Here is an 8,377-nt window from a genome sequence, read left to right as displayed (position 1 = left end):
CAATAAATGAAACCCGAATTGTGAAAATAGGACAGTTATGTGATAGGAGTCTGGTAACTGCTTGTCAATAGGCTTTTTTTTTTACAGAGCAGTTTAAAGGCAACTGGAAACACATCTGTTTGCATATTTAGAGTAATATTTATTAGGAACAGGCAGCGCTGTCAACTTTGTTATGCAAAACAGTCAAAACAATAAGCCACATTTTCCATGTGTCTGTTTTCTGCCAACGTAACAGTCTATTTGATTTCATTAGTATTTGTTTCATAGCAATGAGTTTGTCCCCTGGGGACGAACCTGAGGTTCCCAAACTCACTGTAATGCAGTATTTGATGTCTTGAGAAACATTTTTTTTAAAGTGCCAGCTTGCTGTGTGTTTTAAATTATAGCCTAGTAAAACTGACTGAGAAAGAGTAGGATCCAGTGATGGGGTGGAGAGAGTGGGGAAGATCTTAAGTCGTTTAAATGAGCTATACTTCTTTCCCAGATTAAACAGCACAATAAAATGGAATATAATGTTGTGTTATATTGGATATTCTTGGCTTTCTTTCCAAATTTTTGGCTAGGGGATTTTATGATATAAACAATGCAGCCTGAAAATCCTCTGCTTTGCACTGCATAAGCATTTGAATTGATGCTTGTAGTATTGTCAGCACACTTTCTAATGGGACTTCAGGGCCTCATTCTGCAGACTTTCATGCTCAGGAGCAACTTTACACAAATATATATTGCCATACATAGAAATACAAAGAAATTTTTTACGCTGAGGGTGGTGAAGCACTGGAACTGGTTGCCCAGAGAGGTGGTGGATGCCCCCTCCCTGGAAACATTCAAGGTCAGGTTGGAGGGGGCTCTGAGCAACCTGATCTAGTGGAAGATGTCCCTGCCCATGACAGGGGGGTTGGACTAGATGACCTTTAGAGGTTTCTTCCAACCCAAACTATTCTATGATTCTATGATTCTATACTAACAAGGAAAACCGCTTAAATACGTGTTCTCAGGACCTAGGCCTAAATGCATTTCAACACACTGTACATTGTGCTACCTGTGTTGCTAAAGAGAAATTACAAAACAGCTGTTTGCAGGTTTTGTATCAAGGCTGTATAGATTAGCTAAGTTTCTGAAAATTATTTTCTTTTACTATTTATTTTATATAAGGAAGCTTATTTTTTACAAACCTTCATGGGTCTAAAAACAACTCACAAAAACATATGAAGAAACCTGCCTTCAAATTACCAACTGACAGAAAGGCAAATTTGTCATTTATTTAGGAGCCTTTTCTTAAAATGGATGGCATAGTCCTGAATGCAGATGTTGCTCTTTGTAATGAAAGCAAAAATGTCCACTTGCTTCTTCAGGTCAATAACTTCCGAAATGCCTTGTATGGGTGCTACCTGGGATTAATTTTTTTCTAGCAGATGTTATCTAACAGTTAGGGGAGTGGTATAACGTTCCTCAGCTCCATATTGACTAATAGAAAGATAAAAAAACTGGGGGAGAGGCAGAGGAGGAGGACTGCCTCCCTCTCTACATTGACATACAGAACCTACCAGGTAGATGACTAACATAAGCAGCTGATGTTAGGTGAGAGTGGTATACTGAGGCCTCTCTTTCTAGAATACCACATCCAGGTACTCTAACAAGAGTGGTCAGTATAAAAAAAGCTAAATAGATAAAAAACACAGGTGTGGAATTAGATACAGTCCATATTGTGCCTGGGTTCAGTTCCCTTTATGAATTTCTACCTACAGGTGCCAATAATGCAATCCTGCAGAAACCTTTAGGGCTCAGTCTTGAGAGGACGATAAGATTACCTTATAAAATATGCTAGTGTTTTAAAATCATATCTTATATTTCTGTCATCTACCTAACAGGAAGACAGGTATCCCAAAGACTTCAAAGTGACTTCACATGGAGTAAAACACTGTTTCTGTTGCCTCTTTAAGAGACATGGTTGGTTTCTGAGTTGGACCTGAAAGTATTTTCTATTCCTGGAGCAGACATATTACCCACTGCATGCACTGAGGAGTTTCACAGACCCCAATGTCAACTAGAGGGTCAGAGCATTTTAGCATGTCCTGTCAGCCCAGCTCAGTGCTGTGCAAATTCATGCCATGCAGCAGGGGCAGGCTGTGTCCCCATGTGGGCCATCCTCCCGCGTTCCCTCCTGCCCTGCGCCCCCCACCCCCAGCATTGGGGCTGTGTCCTTTCCCCAGCAACACCCCCATGATGCATGCAGAGTACACACGGACAAGTAAGGATGTCACAGCAAAGTGGTGTTAATACATGGTGGTGAGTTCTTACCACAGTTTAATCTAAGAGAAGATTTTTGAAATAATCATTATTATGTACGAATTATTGTAAAGTAACAATGCAATTTATTAATAGTCTGAAATGGGAAGACAAATTTGCTAAATCATCACCATTTATCATAATAAGCTGCCTTGTGAAAATGATCAATAAAACATTATCCCAGTACAAATCATTTTTCAGAATGTACATTAACATCAATAAACATTGGGAATGCTGCACACCAACACTGGCATGGCACTAGCAGTCAGTACTTTTTAAAGAGCTTCCCCAGCTCTTTTTTATGTATTTGTATATTTTTAAAGTATTTTAAAGTATTTAAAACTGCTTGTATTCCCCCTCAGGGTCACAGTGCTGAAGCACCGTCCATCCCAAGAATGCACAATCAGGATCTTATCCTGGAGTTAAATTACTACCCCTCAGAAAAACCCAAAACAATGCAAAGACACTTTGGAAGTGTCTTCACACTTTACTTCTTGTTCACATTAATATTGATGACTTCACTTATCTTAGTTAAACCCTGTAGTAGGCCTTTTCCTTTGGTCCTTGTTTTGTCAAAACTATAATAAAATCAGTAAGATCTGTGTATAAAGGAAAACTGTAGGACAACAAAGGATATCAAGGATCTAATCCGAGGACACAGCAGAGAAAATAGCAGACACAAGCTACATATTAATCAGGAAATTGGAATAGATATGTGTCTGCATATCTTTATTCATACATCTGTATTTGTACTGCAGGCACACATATCTGTTCCTATTGTTTGCATGTGTAAATGAACATAAACTGTTAGAGAAAAAAATATATACAAAACTGTACGAGTAAGAAATGTTTACATTTCACTTGCAAAAAAATTAGAGGGGGGAAAAATTCTGAATTCTTAAAAGGTCTGTGACACAATATTTATGTCTGCAGGACATAACTGTTTAAATTTGCTTTAATTATGTGTTTACAATGAGGAAGACTTTTCCACAAACAGAGGAAACTATACCATAGACTTGGCCACATTTCAGTTTAAAATACCACTGGAAATATGCTTCATCAGTTCACGTCACCACTGTATTGGTGGTCTTCTTGTCAGTTTACCTTAATATTAAGTTTTAAATATTAGTTCACCTACTGTCAGAAATCTCTCAAAATGCCACAAAAGACAAGTTAAACAATATGTGCAGTTTCAAAAAAAATCCCCTACATTATGTGTTTTACCTATTTTGTGTAATAAAGTCTAGATATGTAAACATAGGAGTTGTAAGTTTTAAAGAGATTAAAACTCTGTTAACAAGAGTTTCAACTCCAGGAGTTTTCTTTTCTACTATTTCATTCATAGGAACCTTCTTTAAATATGAGTCCGTTGTTTGTACACTGTAACAGAGCGCTTTCTAACATTACAAAGACATACACTGAGTCCGTTTAAGTAACTACTACTTTTTCTTTCTCTGAAATTGAAATTATATTCATTAATATTTGGAATATATATGAAGAAATCCGATTGAAAAAGAAATCACAGACTGCAGTTTAAAACAGAAATGTAAGAACTCATGCATTTTTTACACTCATTACATCACCAATTCTAAACACTGGATTGCAAACAGAGAATATACTGCTGCAAAAGTTTACAGTAAGGAAAAAGAAAGGACTATAGCAGTGCTTATACAAATCAAAACAAGAGACAGAACAGTCAAATAAACAGTAGGAAATCTGCACAGTCCTTCAGAATGCATTCTTATGCTCCCAAGAAACAAAAGTGCTGGATACAAAACTTAACATTGCTAAACATTTAGTAGGATTTTTTCCTTGCTTCTCTTAAAATGCAACTAGTTCTTGCCGTAGACTTGCCTGAAGTTTTATTAGTGCAGCATAGTTCAGGAGAATTACTGAAAACCGTACCTTTTAATCCAGGATTTGCAACAGGAGCTCTCAAAGCTGAGATGTAATTAAACTAAATATTCAACCCAGGCAAAAGGCTTTGCAGGTGTGGAAAGGAGGAGGGGGTAAGTTCAGCTCAGTGACTGTCACTTGGTGGAAAACCCTCCTGCTTCTATTCCATAGCACAGTTAAAAAATAAGGTTTCTCTCAATGAACAGAATCCAGGCTGACACCCACATTAGATCATATGGTAATGATATGTCTCCTGTATTGTAGCCAGAAACTTTATCAGCTCTTTTGCTTTCTTTTCCTCCTTTTTCTTTTTCATTTGCTTTGTTTCTTTTTCAGCTGTTTAGAATCCCAAACTACTTGTACACTATAAGACAGATGTTTAGCTGTAATTCATCTTACTTATTTTATTTATGTCCCTACAACATATATTTAGGAAAGTTTTCTTGGTTTTAACTATGTTTTTTTTCTGACTCATTACTGAGAAAAATGTTTGGCTGTTCCTCTTGTTTATAGTATTTGTAATTCAAGGAAATGATATAAAATTAATCTTGGAGTTAGTCAAAGTGGAGATTAATATCAGAAAAAAGGGGTAGCTTTAGGTAAAACTAAACAGATATCAACCTGCCTTTGCTTATGCTATAAACATTGTCAAACCAAGTAGTATATACTGTAATATACTATTCCTGTCTAATAATAAAGTTTTTATGTATTTCTTCAAACTACAGCATGTTTTTGATATATATGAAAATCATGTTTTCATTAGAAGAATGATTCTAACATTTGTGGTTAGAACTGCTTTATATAAACCTTGCTTTTTTTTACTGCTTTCTCACCAGGACAGCAAAGCAGAGCGGAAATCAGCTTTAACTGTTTTTTGGGGGTGGGTTTTGGGTTTTTTGTTTTTTGTTTTTTGTTTTTTTAAGAGACAGTGAAGATTTTTTAGCATGAAAGGAAAAATGTATCTGACTCATTGTTCAGATTTATATTGTATTTTAGTAATTTCTGTTTTGATGCAAATATCAATGGAATCTAAAATGCAGTTTCTCTATTCCTGCGCAATTTTAAAAGTCTAGCAAACTGAAGGGAGAGCAAATACAATAATTACTATTTATTTAGTAATCCAAACACATTGTGAACATGTGTAGCTTCCCTGTGCTCTTAGCTGTCCTATCTAAATACTGGAGGCTTGTGTCTCTGTGTTTTGACTTGTATCCTTTTATTTCTGCCCCTAGGCTAAGACCAGGTGCAAATCCGAAATTAAAGCCTGTAAAATGTGAAATGATGCTTAAAAGAAGTCTGCATTTTTAGAAACACAATAAACCTTTGAAATTTTAGCTATTCTCTTCATTTAATTTCAAGAAGAGCCATTGAAACAGCTCTTATAATTGTTCTCCTTTGGTAGAAGAAAACATGGTAGAATAATTGACTGCTTAGTTTTGGTCAGCGTAGCACAAAGGTGTAATCAGACATCTTACATTACAGCTTCTTTATATAGTTCACTCTAAAAGTTAAGGATCATTTATTCACCCCTAGTCCTTGAGCTAACTTCTTTCCCCTGCCTCTCCACTGGATTCAAGACTGCTAATGATTTTTGTTGTGACATTTTTCCACATATGATTAGTGGTGTTCCAAGCTTTCATGCTTACAACAAAGCCTTATCTTTGTCTAGAAGTGTCGCCATGAGGCTTGCTGAAATCTTGGCTGCATCTTAGTAATGTCAGTTATTTGAACCTTGGTCACCAGCTGCATCTGGTGTTTAAAAACATTTCAAAGCAAGATTTTGATGAGGAACAGGTCAGGGTAAACTTGTTGTCAGTTTGCTTTACAAAACCCATTCATATCCTTTCCCAATAAAATCGTAACACATTTGTTCTGATATCTGTTATGGGGTTGAAAGGTGTTATAATTTAATAGCTTAGTCATCTCTTTGGAGGCACAGGAGGGGATGTACAGCCACCTCTTCTTCTTTTTGGTCTTAGGCATTAGGGAGAGTCAAACAAAAACATGAAGATCAAGGTGGGAACAGGTGGAGCACAGGGTGCCTCCCAGGTGGGCTGGGGGCTCCCAGTCTGCCTGCAGAGGAACTGCTGCTCATAGAGGGAGAATTTTCCTACTTCTTCTGTAATAAAGTCCATCCCAAGAAGCTCAGAGGGGAAGAGATGTTACCACCTTTAGGAATTATGAAAACACTTATGCTGCCTGTCGATACTCAGAGGTGGAAGGGGTATGTGTTAGGCATCCAAGCCCTCCTGAAATGCAAAGTGGAGTATGTGGAGGACTGAGCAACTGAATGGGAGAGAACTTACAACGTTGAATATTGGTGCAGTACCCTATTAACTGTTTTAAGTCATTTGTGTGCTTTTATGGGAATGTGGGATCCTTTCTGATACAAGTATTCCTTTAACCCCACTCTTTGCCCCCTGCTACGTCACTCAGAAGATAAACAACTTTAAAAAAATAAACCAACAATATTAAGTCATTGTGTAATTTTAAGGCCCATGACCATACACAAGGCCTAGCATCGATAAGCTCTCCTTCCCAGTCTGACCTACTTTGACTATGGCTTAGTCAATACAAAAAAATCATGATTAGAACAATCTTGGTTTCTATATGATTTTATTACTGCAATTTAACAAACTTATAGGGCTACGTGTTGCTCCAAAGACTGATTCCCAGAAAGTTACAGGCAACTGCATGTTAATTTTATTTATGTAACAGTCTTTTTATTAAATTTTGATGGATAGCATCTGCTTCATTTGCCCACAGCTTATTTTGTGGACCTTTCAAAGGGCAGTGGTGGGAGAGAAGACAGGAAGCCTGCCTGCCTGCGTGCTGTTGACTGACCTGCCTGGGTCCAGTGGAAGTCTCTGCAGGAAGGAGATGAGCAGCTGCCCTGGAAGGAGCAAACATACCCCGGGGGAAGAGCTCCTGGAGCACGGGGCAGGGCTGGGAGAGAGGCACGTCCAGCAGGCATCCAGCACTGCCAGCACAGGTTGCAGGCTCCTCAAGAGAATGGGGAGCCAACATTACCTACCCCTGGGGGTGAAAAGAAAGGCTTTTTTTAGGGAGCCTGGGAAAAAAAGGGTAGCATTTATTGCAATCCAGAATGTTACTGGAATAAAACCAAAGCAGGAGGACAGGATCTGTCCTGCAGGAACATGGTGGCCCAGAGATTCAGGTTCGTCCTCATTCTAATTTTCCACTACAGAAAAAGGCATTTTTCTTGGGCTGACTTCTAATAGATCCCAGCTTTGACGATCAAAGACTGGTTAGTGTTGTTGTGGTTGTTGTGGTAAGGAAGAGGGGCAGGCAAATCTGCCTCAAAGTCCTCATGAACCAGCTAGGTAAGTGCCAATCCCCACCAGGAAGGGAGGAAACCAGATCCTCTGTTTGGCTGCCTCTCAGGGGCCCTCTCCACCTGCTCTATCTTTATATCTCATGCCTGGGCTTTACTAGCTCCCTAGTGTGGCATCCTCCACATTCTCTAATATACTACTGCCTGTCTTTCCTCTCCTTTCTACACTATGCCTAAAAATTTCTTTCAATCACCTGTAGTAAACTGTTCTTTACCATAGCAATGGAGTTCCTCTACTAAAAATGCCAGTAAATATTGACCCAAGCTTAGTAAACATTGATCCAGGTAAATATTGACCCAGGCACAGCCTGACAAGGTAGCTAAAGAGACAGAAATGTAATTTCTGGATATTTTGAGTATCAAAGTTTCCTTCAGCATTCTGTGACCTCAGAAATTATAGTCCTGAACTTCTTGACATTTCTACAGATCAAAAGGACCAATGTATCGGATTTTGGACGTGTGCTACCAGTAACATTATTTTTCTGCTGCGGTGAAAGCTCTTCTTGTATAACTGTTTGAACAGAATGCAACCAAACTTCAAAAGAGAGAGTGCTCTGTTTGGAGGAATAGTCTCTTCTGTCACTGTCTGTCTTCCCTTCTCTCCCTTTCCCACTCTGCAAGAGCATGTACTGTGTACCCCTCACGGTCAACTCCCTGCTCTCTTCTGAAAGGAGTCTGTGGGATCTACAGATCATTCTAGGAAACAAATTCAAATTACCCTCAGCTGAAGTATCCGATGTGTGATCATGTCCTTTACTTTGGTCTCTTTTCTTTGGAAAGGTCAATCTGCTCCTGTACTTGACACTGGCTTTCCTTTCTGCTGACATTTCTATTCTC

The 8,377-nt window shown here is 38.5% G+C and overlaps 1 protein-coding gene across 1 annotated transcript in view; it reads right to left on the bottom strand.

Annotated features, from left to right (window-relative positions):
* The window catches only part of DCN (decorin), a 40,320-nt gene extending 35,939 nt beyond the window's left edge, over positions 1-4,381 (bottom strand). Inside the window, exon 1 of the mRNA XM_009321322.1 lies at positions 4,195-4,381. The gene's annotated coding sequence lies outside the window, so the exon portion shown is untranslated. The remainder of the gene's footprint in view (positions 1-4,194) is intronic.
* Between the last annotated feature and the right edge of the window lie 3,996 nt (positions 4,382-8,377).

This window comes from Pygoscelis adeliae, unplaced genomic scaffold (assembly GCF_000699105.1).
Source record: "Pygoscelis adeliae isolate BGI_AS28 unplaced genomic scaffold, ASM69910v1 Scaffold232, whole genome shotgun sequence".
In the NCBI taxonomy this organism is placed as follows: Eukaryota; Metazoa; Chordata; class Aves; order Sphenisciformes; family Spheniscidae; genus Pygoscelis; species Pygoscelis adeliae.
This window is presented reverse-complemented; position numbering and strand designations above follow the sequence as displayed.